The sequence below is a fragment of the Lynx canadensis genome, chromosome C2 (assembly GCF_007474595.2).
Source record: "Lynx canadensis isolate LIC74 chromosome C2, mLynCan4.pri.v2, whole genome shotgun sequence".
Classification (NCBI taxonomy): domain Eukaryota; kingdom Metazoa; phylum Chordata; class Mammalia; order Carnivora; family Felidae; genus Lynx; species Lynx canadensis.
Genome location: NC_044311.2, coordinates 107,196,324 through 107,210,320, shown reverse-complemented (window position 1 = coordinate 107,210,320; position 13,997 = coordinate 107,196,324). Strand labels below are relative to the sequence as shown.

General features: G+C 34.6%; 1 pseudogene; it reads left to right on the top strand.

Moving 5' to 3' along the window:
- Nucleotides 1–249: 249 nt before the first annotated feature.
- LOC115524330 lies at nt 250–364 on the top strand (annotated as a pseudogene).
- Nucleotides 365–13,997: the final 13,633 nt, after the last annotated feature.

Genomic DNA, 13,997 nt, shown 5'->3' with positions numbered 1-13,997 from the left:
ATATCTTCAGTGAAAAGCACACAGGATGCGATTAAAAGCAGATTAGGCATGGAAGAGAAAAATATCAGTGAGCATAAAGATATATGAATAGAAACTATTCAAAATGAAGCACAGAGAGAAATAAGACTGAAAAGTAAAAATGGCCACTGTTTGGTGTGTTATTGAAAAATGTCAATTGTCTGCATGTATAATTGGAGACCCTGAAGGAACAAGGGAGGGCAGAAAGAATATTTAAAGAAATAATGGCCAGTGTTCACTTTGGCAGCACAGATACTAAAACTGGAATGATACAGAGAAGATTAGCATGGCCCATGCACAAAGAAATAATGGCCAAATCATTTTAAAATAGATAAAAAATAAATTTACAGATTCCAGAAGTTCAACAAACCCAACAGTGAAGAAGAAGAAGAGGGGAAAAAAAAGCTAAAACCTGTCTGACAAATGATTAAAAGGCCAATGATAAAAAATATTAAAAGAAAGAGAAGCAAAAAGACACACTATATATGGAAGAACTAAATAAGAATCTCAAGAGCAGGTTACATCAAACTAAAAAGGTTCTGTACAGCAAAATAAATGATCAACAAAATAAAAATGCAACCTACCTAATGGCAGAAAATGTTTGCAAATCATATAATTGATAAGGGGTTAATATACAAAATATATAAAGAACTCACAGAACTCAATAGCAAAGCCATCATCATTCATCTGATTAAGAAATAAGCAGAGGACCTGAATAGACATTTTTCCAAAGAAGACATACAGATGGCCAACAGATACTTGAAAAGATATTCAACATCACTCATCGTCAGAAAAATGCAAATCAAATGATATTTCATCTCACATCTGTTATAATGGTTATTATCAAAAAGACAAGAAATAAAAAGTGTGGGTGAGGATGTGGAGAAAAGGGAACACTTGTACACTGTTGATAGGGGTGTAAATCCTTGCAGTCACTATGGAAAACAGCATGGAGGGTTCTCAAAATATTAAAAATAGAACTATCATATGATCCAGCAATTCCACGTATGGGTATTTACCCTAAAGAAACAAAAACACTAACTCAAAAATATATATTCACTCCTATGTTCATTGCAACATTATTTATAATAGCCAAGATACAGAAACAACCTAAGTATCCAGAGGCTGTGCAAACTAGCAGATAATGAACAATGTCTGTAAAGTACTGAAAGACACAAAGAAAAGATATAGATATGTCAACTGAAAATTCTATTCCTATCTAAATTATCTTACAAAGAGAAGCAAAATCAACTTTTTCATATTTAGAAGAATAGAGTAAAAACTTAAAATTTAAAGGAAGTTCTTCACATAGAAAAAAAGTGATACCAGAGAGAAAGTTGGGTCTACGCAAAGAAAACAATAATCTCAGAGATTAAAAATATGCAAGTGTATATAAAATAACTTTTTCTCATTTTTAATCTATTTAAAGTATAATTAGCTGTTTAAGTAAATAATGTCTATCCAGAATTTAATTGTATGCAACCATGGCAGAAATGATGGGAATAGGGAAAATAAGGTTTAGTACTTTCAGGTCCTTATGCCATATGTAAACCAACACAGCAATATTTGAAGGTAGATATTGATAAATTAAACGTGTATGTTATCAATTCTAGATCAATCATCAAAAAAGATGAATAAAACAAAGAAGTATAGTTAATAAGCCTGTAGGGGACATAAACAAAAGTACAATAATGATTCAATTAATTCAAAAGAAGTAGAAAAAGTTGAAAAATATTAAAGAATACATGGGACAAATTGAAATAATAACAAGATATCTATAATTATCATATATAATAGAAAAATAAAGCCCATATATATATTTCCTGTAAGAAACCCTCTTTGGCTCAGTTATTCTGGTCCAAATCTTGAGATGTGGAGGAGTACTCAAGAGTATTACACTTGATATATTTTATGCCATTAATGAATTCTGTTTAAAAAGAGTAAAAATCAAGTCACAAATCTGGGAGAAATACATGCATTTACTAAAACAATTCTACCTCACAATTCTGTTTTTATTCTATTTCACTTCTGGCCCAGAGTTATACTGTGATTCATTGGTTGAGCCAAAATGGGTACCAAATAAAAACATTTTCTTAGGAAAACCACCCAAACTACAGGAAAGCAACACTATTTAGTTCCTTTATTTTCAGTAATTCATTCCTTTAGCTTAGGACTCTGATCTCTCATGCTATCAAGGGAGACCATCTTCTAAACATTTATCATAATTGTCCTTTAGTATAAATGAAAGCTCTAAAGGAAAGTTTTGATAAAGGAGGCTGGCAAGAAAGTTGATGCCACTGAATGGCTGAGTGGAAATTTATGGATGGAAAGGATGGACATGGGACAGAAGAAGAGACCTGAAGAACACACATATAAATCGCCTTAAGTATTGGCCTTGAATATCTCATTTATTACTTTTCAATTATCTGTCTGACATCTGAAATTACAAGCATGTGTGCTAACGTTATTCTTAAGGAAAATGTAAATATTGTAGTCCCTAATTCTTCTATGGGGTGAATTGGATATGTGATTATAGGGTGTTCATGTATCACACACTAATTTCATAAAAGATAAATTCGGTAATTAGAAGTTATATTTTTTATGAGGTATTTTTTAAACAAAGGTTAATTCTTAACTAGTTTCATTTATAATTAAACTGAAAATGTCACAATTTCCTTCTAAAATAAATACACATATTCAAGTAATCACAGTAGTTGACTGAGATTAATAGAGATCAAGTTGTGGTCTTTATTATACCTGTGATGGTTAATTTTATGTCTCCATTTAGCTAGGCTATGATGTTCAGATATTTGGTCAAACATCAGTCTACATGCTTCTGTGAAGGTGTTCTGTTAATGTGATAAACATTTGTATTAGTACACTTTGAGTAAAGCCAAATTTTCCATAAGTGTGTGTTGGTCTCAAGCATTCACTTGAAGGTCATAAGAAAAGAATACTGAGGGGCTGGGGGAGATGAACAAATGGATGAAGGGGAATGGGAGACACACACTTTCAGTTATGGAATGAATAAGTAGCTAGAATAAAAGGTGCAGCATAAGGAATATTGTCAATGGTATTGCATTAGCATTGTATGGTGACAGATGGTAGCTGCATTTGTGGTATAGCTTGTGTGTATACACTTGTCGAATCTTTACATTATATACCTCAAACTAATGTAACATTGTGTGTCAACTATACTCAAATTAACTTTTTTAATGTTTATTTATTTTTGAGAGAGAGAGACAGAGCATGAGCAGGGGAGGGGGAGAGAAAGACGGAGATACAGAATCTGAAGCAGGCTCCAGGCTCCGAGCTGTCAGCATAGAGCCTGATGCGGGGCTCGATCTCAGGAACAGTGAGATCATGACCTGAACCAAAGTCAGATACTTAACCATAACCAACTGAGCTACCCAGACACCCCAACTATACTCAAATTAAAAAAAAAAGAAAAGTAAAAAAGACTGAAGTTACCCCAAGAAGAAGGAATTCTGCCTTTATACTTCCTTTGAACTTGATATTGCCACATCAAATTCTCCCTGAATCTCCAGTCTGCTAGCCTGCCCTGCAGATTTTGGAACTGCCAGTCCCTACAATTGCACAATCCAATTCCTTAAAATCTCTATTTCAGTAGATTATAGATAGATGATAGATGGATAGATAGATAGATAGACAGATATAGATATGGATCTCTATAGCAGAATAAACTATTTGTACTCTTAGACTCTATTTCTTCTATTTAACAGAAAAAATAACTCCTTCCAGAGTTTTAATTTTCAACTACAAATAAATAGAGGGACAAAAATAAATGCACCCCACTATCTTTCAGATATAAAACACATACACACAACATACACACACAGAATACAGTGTTAGGGTAAATACATGTCTCGACATGAGTCTTATGCAATAGGAAAACTTTAAAAGTATGTATTTTATAATTCTTTTAATTAATTTATTTATTTATTCTGAGAAAGAAAGCACAAGTGGGGGAGGGGAAGAGAGAGAGAAGGAGAAAGGGAATCTCACGCAGGCTCCACACTGTCAGCGCAGAGCCCCATGAGGGGCATGAACTCACAAGCCATGAGATCAAGATCTGAGCTGAAGTCAAGAGCTAGCCTCTTAACCAACTGAGATATCCAGGTGCCCCAATTTTATAAACTTTCTTAATGTTTATTTATTTTTGAGAGAGAGAGGGAGAGAAAGAGGGAGGGGAGAGGTGCAGAGAGAGAGAGAGGAAGACACAGAATCTGAAGCAGGCTCCAGGCTCTGAGCTGTCAGTACAGAACCTGGGCTCAAACCCACCAACCGTGAGATCATGACCTGAGTCGAAGTTGGACGCTTAACCAACCGAGCCACCCAGATGCCCCAAAAGTATGTATTATTTTAAATGTACTTATTTAAATAAAAATAAGTCAAGCAAATAACAAAAATGTAAATTTCTAGATAGATGCCTAAAAGCAAACATAAAGTCCGCTTTGCCATCCAAACCATTTCCTCCATTTCCTGGAGATGTTCCCATTAGAAAATTTTGGTGTATCATTCAAAGAATGTGTGTATATGGATGGTCCCCAACTTATGATGGCTCAACTTACAATCTTTAAACTTCAATTTAACATTTACTGCTATGTTGTAGGACCCTCTCTCATGATTCTTCAATACTTTATGCTAAAATAGCCTTTGTGTTAGATGAGTTTATCCTATTGTGGGCTAACGTAAGCATTCTGAGTATATTTAAGATGCTAGGCTAAGCTATAATGTGTGGTAGGTTGAGTGCATTAAATACACTTTCTATTTATGATATTTTCACCCTATAATGAGTTTATTGGGACATAACACTTTCAAACAATGTAGTTTTACAAAATTGTTTTAAATGTCATATGGTTTCAGAGATATTTTTAAGTAAATCATCTTTTCATAAATTATGGGATGAGTATTTAAAATCGATGTCAGCATCCCTATGGCAGAGCAGTAGGAATGAGATACCAGCCAATAAGCATATCAAGTTAACCTTCTATCTTTGTTAAAATTGTTCTTAGTTAAATCTATCATCCAAATTAATGAAATTTCTGAGGTAAGCTCTCTCCATAAACTTTTTTTTTTAATTTTTTTAACGTTTATTTATTTTTGAGACAGAGAGAGACAGAGCATGAACGGGGGAGGGTCAGAGAGAGGGAGACACAGAATCTGAAGCAGGCTCCAGGCTCTGAGCTGTCAGCACAGAGCCCGACGCGGGGCTCGAACTCATGGACCGTGAGATCATGACCTGAGCCGAAGTCGGCCGCTTAACCGACTGAGCCACCCAGGCGCCCCTCTCCATAAACTTTTTAAAAATAACGGAGTTGAACAAGATTTGTAAAATAGCAAGATCTGCCTTGAGTCTTTCAAGGTATACAATTAGATAGTGGGTCAGTGCATCCACACTGTTGGTTGGTGTTTTATTCCTATTGTTGTTGTGGTTATCACACTCACCTTTTCAAGCTAATATAATAAGTCTATTTCAAATTAATCCCTTTGGCCGACTGTTAGCTCTTTCTGAATGAGATCTCCGGACCAAAATCCTAGCTATGCAGTGACAAATTGTGGATGAAGCTATTCTGGATATCAGGATTTTTCTTCACATGAAGGCTTTAAGGAATGACTATTTTTAAACATTCTGTCAAACATTGCAAAACCAAGTCCCAAGGTTACTCTCCCATCTCTAAAGATACCGTATCAGTGATCTTTGTTCTGATAAGAAAATGGCATTTATGTTCCTTTTCCTCTACAAATAAGAACAAGCCAAATGTTACCTTAAAATTTACTTACAGTAAAGAAAACAAACCTTTAGGCAAAATATCATGTGTATAATAATGCATACTGCCAAGGCTGAGATAGTTCTAACGAAGCCAAATGGATTCCCTAGCCTGTCCTCTCCTGGATGGAGAGGGCTACAGGCATCTCACAGAGGAGCTGAGGAAATAGACCGTTATTGCCAATTACCACTTTCCATGGTTCATTTAATTACTACCAGATTTAATAAAGGAATAAAGGAAAGTTACTCTCCAAATTGAGATTTAAAAACAGTAATTGTATCTTATTTTTAAACCCTTGATAAGTTGAATATTAAATGTATAAACTTTTGTCTGCATTCTCCAACATTTACTTCCCTAAACATATATTACTTTCATAATTAGAAATACTCACCTCCACACAAATGTTTTCAAGTGTTTTTTTAGAGGTGCCTGGGTGGCTCAGTCAGTTAAGCATCCAACTTTGGCTCAGGTCATGGTCTCATGGTCTCGTGGTCCGTTGAGTTCAAGCCCTGGTCCATTGAGTTCAAGCTCCATGCTGACAGTTCAAAGCCTGGAGCCTGCTTCAGATTCTATGTCTCCCTCTCTCTCTCTGCCCCTCCCCCGCTCTCACTTTCTCTCTCTCTCTCTCTCTCTCAAAAACAAATAAACATTAACAAAAAATTTTTAAATTAAAAAAAAGTTTTTTTAAGTGATATGTCCCATGGTTAATAAATAGTTTAAGAATGTTTATTTTTGCCTTGTAAACAGCTATAGGGATATCTAATAAGCAAAAGCATATTTTGATTTTGATAATAAATTTAATGCACATACTCCATAAGTATAGTTCAAAGCTGGAGAAAACATGTTAATTTTGTTTTTATTTTTAAAATGTTCAGGTAATAGAAGTAGGAATTCTAGAAGACACACTAATGTTCCTTCTACTTCTCCTATAGTTCTGTATAAACTTGCTTACTTATGACAGATGAATATTATGTAGGAAAAAATTAATATTTAAAAAAATTCTTTCAAGTTAAGAAAAATATTTTTAAATGCTTTTGAGTATGACTTACACACAATGTTACATTAGTTTTAGATGTACAATAAGTCTATTTGTTATGCTATGCTCACCACAAGTGTAGCTATTATCTGTCATTATACGACACTATCAAATTACCATTGACTATATTTCCTATGCTGTACCTCTTATTCCTGTGATTTATTCACTCCATAAGTGTAAGCCTGTATCTCCTACTCCCCTTCACCCATTTTGTCCATCTGCCATCCCGCTCCTGTCTGGTGACCATCAGTTTGTTCTCTGATTATAAGTCTGATTCTGCTTTTTGTTTGTTTATTCATTTGTTTTGGTTTTTAGAGTCCACATATGAGTGAAACCATATTGTATTTGTCTTTCTCAGTCTGACTTACTACATTTAGCATAATACCCGCTAGGTCCATCCATGTTGTCACAAGTGGCATGATCTCCTTCCTCTACGGCTATATAATATTCCATTGTATATATATACCACATCATCTTTATCTGTCTGTTGATGGACATTTAGGATGTTTGAATATCTTGGCTACTGCAAACAATAGTGTAATGAACATAGAGATGCACATATCTTTTTGAATTAGTGTTTTCAGGATTTGTTGTTGTTGTTGTTGTTCAAAACCCAGTAGTGGAATGACTATATTGTATGTTATCTCTATTTTTAATTTTTTGAGGAAATTCTGGACTGTTTTCCACAGTGGCTGAACCAGTTTGCATCCCAACTAACAATGTATAAGGGTCCCCATTTCTCTACATCCTCACCAACACTTGTTATATCTCAGTATTAGAAAACACGTCTTTGTGTTTAATCTTTGTGACTGGTGTCAGGTGATATCTCATTGTGATTTTGATGTGCATTTCCCTGATGACTAGTGATGGTGAGCATCTTTTCATGTGTCTGTTAGTCATCTGCATGTCTTCTTTGGAAAAATGTCTATTCATATTTTCTGCCCATTTTTAATCAGATTTTTTTGTTGTTGTTTTTTTGGCATTGAGTTGTACAAGTTCTTTATATGTTTTGAATATTAACCCCTTATAGGGTATATCATTTGCAAATATCTCCTCTGATTCAGTAGACTGCTTTTTGTTTTTGTTGATGGATATTCTATACTCATAGATTGGAAGAATTAATATTGTTAAAATGTCCATACTACCCAAAGCAATCTACAGATTTGATAAAATCTCTATCAAAATACCAACAGCATTTTTTGGTAGAAGTAGAAAAAATCATACTGAAATTATATGGAACCACAAAAGATCCCAAATAGCCAAAAGAATCTTGAGAAAGAAAAACAAAACTGGAGGCATCACAATGCCACTTTTTAAGATATACTACAAAACTGTAATCATCAAAACAGTATGGTACTGGCACAAAAATAGACACATAGATGAAAGGAACCAAGTGGATAATAGAGAGTCCTGAAATGAAACTACTTTATGACAAAAGAGGCAAGAATATACAGTAGGGAGAAGACAGTGTCTTTAATAAATGATGGTGTGAAAACTGGACAGCTACATGCAAAAGAATAAAACTGGACCACTTTCTAACACCGAACACAAAAATTAGCTCAAAATGATTAGAGAAGTAAATATGAGACCTGAAATCATAAAAATCCTAGGAGAAAATACAGGCAGTTATTTCTCTGACATTGGCCATAGCAACATTTTTTCTAGGTATGTTTCCTGAGGCAAGGGAAACAAAAGCATAAATAAACTGTTAGAACTACATCAAAATAAAAAGCTTTTTCACAGTGAAGACAATTCCTTATCCAATTCTCATGTATTCTTGAACTTTCTGAATGCTATGCATTTCTGTATAAAATTTAAGATAACAGATAAAATACATATTAATGGTACACTTTCCCTTTCAAAAGACTTTGTATCTGAAAGGAGAATATAAGACTTTCAAAGAAATGACATTTTACCAAAAAGCTTGATCTTTCATGACATGTCATCTAACTCTCTCATAGTGGGTGTAATTTACCAAATTGGTTTGAAGGCATTTCAGGAAACTACAGGAGCCATGGTCTGCATTACTGATAGATTTATCCAAGTACTTGATAGTCCATTAGGAGAATTATTTATCTGAAAGCAAGCAGACCAATATCCACACAGTGCTCCAAACACACAAACCAATTTGAAAAGCAACCAGGCAGCCGTTACTTACTTAGGGTCTGCCTATGACCACATAAGTAATGTCTCAGCTTCCCACTTCTAATAAGATTATATTTGCTACTTAAAAAAATTGCTATTTTGTTTTTGCCTTTGAATAGATGAATGCCACATATCCTATAATTGGAAGGCAGCTAAAGAATATCCAATTCAATGAAAAAAGGTATGGAGGTGGGGAAGAAGAGCTCTATTACAAACAGGAATATTTGAACTAAAGAATCAAAATTCTTAGGTGTCATTTGTTACGTGTCTTAAATTGTAATATTCTAAAATCTTTGTGACTCCTTTTTTCCTGTTCCGTTCTCCTCTAATGTCCCTGGTGATTTCATATAGAAGCTCAAACTTTCACTTTTCTAATATCCCATCATCACATCCCATGATCAGGTGAAAAACAGGTGTTTTCATGACTTATTTTGTGTTAAGTGCTAAAATATTTATTCAGGCTCAATGGTTACTAAATCATGAAGATATAATGTAAGTACCTTCAAATTTCATTTTTTGCTTTTTAATTCCAATTTTCAAAAGAATTTATAATTATCCATTTTTATCTTAATGATCTAATTAGCTTCCTTTTTTTTTTTTTTTTTGCAAATTAATAATCCCTAGCTCTATATCCTAAAACCTCATACTACAGGTATTTATGGACTCATTTCCCACATTTTCTCAAGTAGTTACAAATAGCTTGACTACTTACTTTCAGCAGAACCCTGGACTGCTGGGTTGCACAATCCAATAGGTTCATTCGTGTAAGCTATGTGAACAATGCCCCCTGGACTTTTGCAAGGCATAGTTGTTCACGTGGACTACAATGGGAATTTGCCTTTTGGAATTATGCACTGCAGTAACATGGCTAGACCCATCACACTTTTTAAATTATCTGTTCCTTTGCTTTTGTTTCATGTTAGGTGCCAGTAAGCCCCACTCCTAACCTCCAGGCTACCTAAACGAGATTAAACCCTCTTTGTATTTCAATGCCTGATTTAAAGGTGTCTGTGAACCTGGTGAATTTAAAGTTGGTATGTCCTCCTCTGTGTCCCCATGGACATTTGTTCTTATAAGAGGTCAGCATTCTCTATATTGCTTGTGTGTTTGTTTGCCTTTCCTGCTTGATAATTAGATATGTAAGGACAGGGATCATGATTTGTTAATCTTTGAATAAGTATGCCATAGTGCCGCTACACAGTTGGGCTAGAAACTGCTGAACTGATTTCAATAAGCTAGAATTCTTATATAACTCAAGAGAGTACTTCAAAAAACCTATTACCTTTTAGGGTTAAAAACCAACTACCCCAAACCACCTACCTAAAATTTTATTTTTAAAAATTATTCCAACTTTAGAAAAAGTCAAATTCCCTTTTATATGTTTTATTGAAATCGCTTCTTGTACAATACCAAATACAGAATTACCAGACTCATAAACAGTTTCCCTGAAGCAATGCCTTCCTATTTCCCTGCTTGATCATTCCTCCAGCAGTCACAACAATACAAAACAAAACCCACAAAACTTACATGTTTCTCTTTTTCAGTAATCCTTTCAAAGCCTAGATCTGTTCCTTGTAATACAAATTAAAACCTGTACATGAGAAATTCAGAAGATTACCTTGAAGACTGAAAAAGCAAAGAAAACGATGTTACCTTCCACTAAGTATAGATATTGGCTCCTGTTTTAAACAGTTCTCTATGATTAACTGTAAGACATACAGATACCGCTATCCTACCTTATGCAAGAATTTCACCACGGTGAGAGCAAATAGACAGTTCAGGTAATGGGCCATTTTAAAAATAAATTATCTACTGGACCAGGCTGAGAGTAGCTCTAAGAAAAAAAAATATGCCAGTACAAAATAGCTAATTGATCTTTAATTATCAGACATCCAGAAAGATCTTAGAAGTCCATATGAGTACACTTCAGGTTGCTGGCTCCATAAAACTGATACATGGACAAATGTATACAATAAAGAAAAAGCCAGGCCTGAGATACAGGTATTTAACAGATATTTACTGAGAACCTATTATACACCAGCCTTCATTATAGAACTACAGCTAAAAGTGAAGAAAATAGACAAAATCTCTTCCTACAGTTAAGTAGGAAGAGAAATTAACCTGAAGAAATAGATTGGGGCTTGATTATCAGAGGCGATTTATGTTACATGTAATTTTGTTCCTTCTAAGCCAACCACATTTCCATCCTTTTAACAGAAGTTGGCATTTATCTTATTCTAAGGAGCTGTCAACCGGGACTAGCAGAGGTGCCCATGCTTCCTGGTACGACAACACTAAATCTGGCTGTGCTGTTCCAACTGTAGCAGCATCATGTGACAGCATGTGACGGAAGTGCTGGTAGACCCTGACAGTTTGTGTACACTGTGGAAGCCAGCGTCAACATTTAGAAGCTGATCTGGCACAAGATCCTTCCCTAAAGACCCCTTCCAACATCTGAACATGCAGTTTTCTAGATGCCTGCACCTTTTCACACTACAAACACAAGCTTTCTGTCAAACACTGGTGTTAAATAATCAGCATCCTTCCCCAGCCAACACTTACGTGTAGAGCAGAACATGCCAGAGAATCTCCCAACACTGATTACTAGCCAAACCACTTCCAAACAAAACAGGGATGTTAACCCTTAGAATTCATTACTTGTCTCTTATGCTGAATAAGCTTCAGAGGTTACCGTGGGATTCAAACTCAAAGACACTGTCACTAGCATACAGAAACCACTTGGGTTATAAATTCAATTAAATAAAAATAATAACATTCTTAACAAAAACCATATTGAAATTGCTTCAGGGTCTGTTTCTGCATATGTAAAGAACAAAGGGAAAAAAAAGATTTGTTTTTCAAGAAAGTGTGAGCTAATTAGATTTAACTGTTTCTGAAGACACTGAAAGTTTCACTCATTTAAGTAACATACAGTAAACAAAAGTGACGACAAAGCACCAAAAACCTGGTTACTGTTCCATAAGTTTGCATGACTGCTTAGACTTGCCATGTTTCAGCATCCCTTATTACCTACTTTTTGGAACATAGCTAGGACTAGAGGTATAATTACCTTGATCTTCCTAGAAAATTTTCTTCCCCTTATGAGATTTCAATCTCTTAGAAATATAAAGCAAGTCATAAATGCATTTTTAAATAGGGTAATGGCCAAATAAAAGTAGTAACATACATTTTTGAAATATTTTATTTAACCCAATCTACCCAAAATATTTTCATTTCAATAAGCATTCATTATTAAAGAAAACATTTAATGAGATTTTTTAAATTCTGCGGTCAATTTTATGCTAACGTCTAAATCCAGACTAGCCACATCTTAAGTGCTCACTTGCCACATGTGACTGGTGGTTACCATATTGGACAGCTCAGTCTTACGCGGTGAGACTATATGTCACTGGGTGGCACTATGCACTGGACAAGTTTGTGTGCATCTCAGGGCCTAAAAATAATATATTATTATGTTAAGAGACGTTTGTAAACTAATATATAATGTAGAAGCATAGGAATTCATCACATCATACCACAGTGTTTGAAAGTATTGATTCACATTCCAACAGTAAGCAATTGACTCCTTGTTTATGTTGCCAAAACTACTTGTTAACAATTCAGAGAAAATGGTCCTCTCCCTGGTGGCTACACGCCCTAAGGTGATGTTGACTCTGCCTTCTGTCTAATACAATTCCTATCAAAATGGCCACTTTAACTTATGTCCACAGCTTCTCAATAGTGGGTCAGATCAGTTTCCTGGGGCCAAACCAGTTATCACAGATTCTCCTGTCTTCCATTTCCCAAGAAAGCAGTCTATGTCCTACATGCACTGCTTGCTAGGTCAGTGCCAGCAAGGGAGCCAGACTTAAGAGTAGGCAGTTAATATTTTGAATGAATAAGTGTTTTACTTTTTATAATTCCGTTTTTATATTCTATCATACAATAATTATTTAAAATTTGAGAATTGAAATATTTTTAAATATTATTTCACATAAGTGGTTTGGAGGGTTTGTTGTTGTTGTTGTTGTTGTTTGAGAGAGAGAGAACACAGAGGAGGAGCAGAGGGAGAGGGAGAGAGAGAATCTTAAGCAGGGTCCACACCCAGCAGGGAGCCCTAGGAGGGGCTTAATCTCATGACCATGAAATCATGACCTGAGCCGAAATTAAGAGCTGGATGCTTAACCAGCTGAGTCACCCAGGTGCCCTAATCATTTTTTTTTTCTAAATAGAAACAGTTTTGTTATTTATTCTGTCTATAAAAGTAATAGAAATTTATTATAAAGAATAAATCAAGCTATAAGGATTTCTATAAAATTTCTTGTAAACCCTAATAGTGAAAATTTCTGCAGTGGTTTGTTTTAAATCCTTTCAAAATTCTTTGTGCTTCCTGTTTCTCTCAAAACTCATATGATACATATTGTATAGCAAATCATTTCATTTATTTATATATAGTGGATATAATATCTACCTTGGAGTTTTTATTAGATGTATAATATTCCATTTCATGTGTGTACCATGATAATCAACCAGCTCCTATTTGTAAATAATTTAAATTGTTTCTAATTGTTTTTCATTAAAATCTTACTGTAAGTGATACATTTTATATATAAGTTGAAGTTTGTTTGCAATTATATTCTCTTGAGAATTCCTTCAGTGTGAAACTCTTGTGATAAAAATTATCACATTGTATTTATTTATCCATTCCTTTTAAATATATTGTTTAACAAAACATTAAATCACATTGTATTTATTTACCCATTTCTTTTAAATGTGTTGTTTAACAAAATATTAAAATAATACTTAGATTTTGTCATTCAAAATGGCAAGCTTAGAGTATATATTTACCCATTTTGGTATCTTAGTCAACTAAATAATTAACTCTTAAAAATAACAACTAAAGGGGTGCCTGGGTGGCTCAGTCGGTTGAGTGTCCAACTTCAGCTCAGGTCATGATCTCGTGTCTCATGAGTTCAAGCCCTCCGTCAGGCTCTATGCTGACAGCT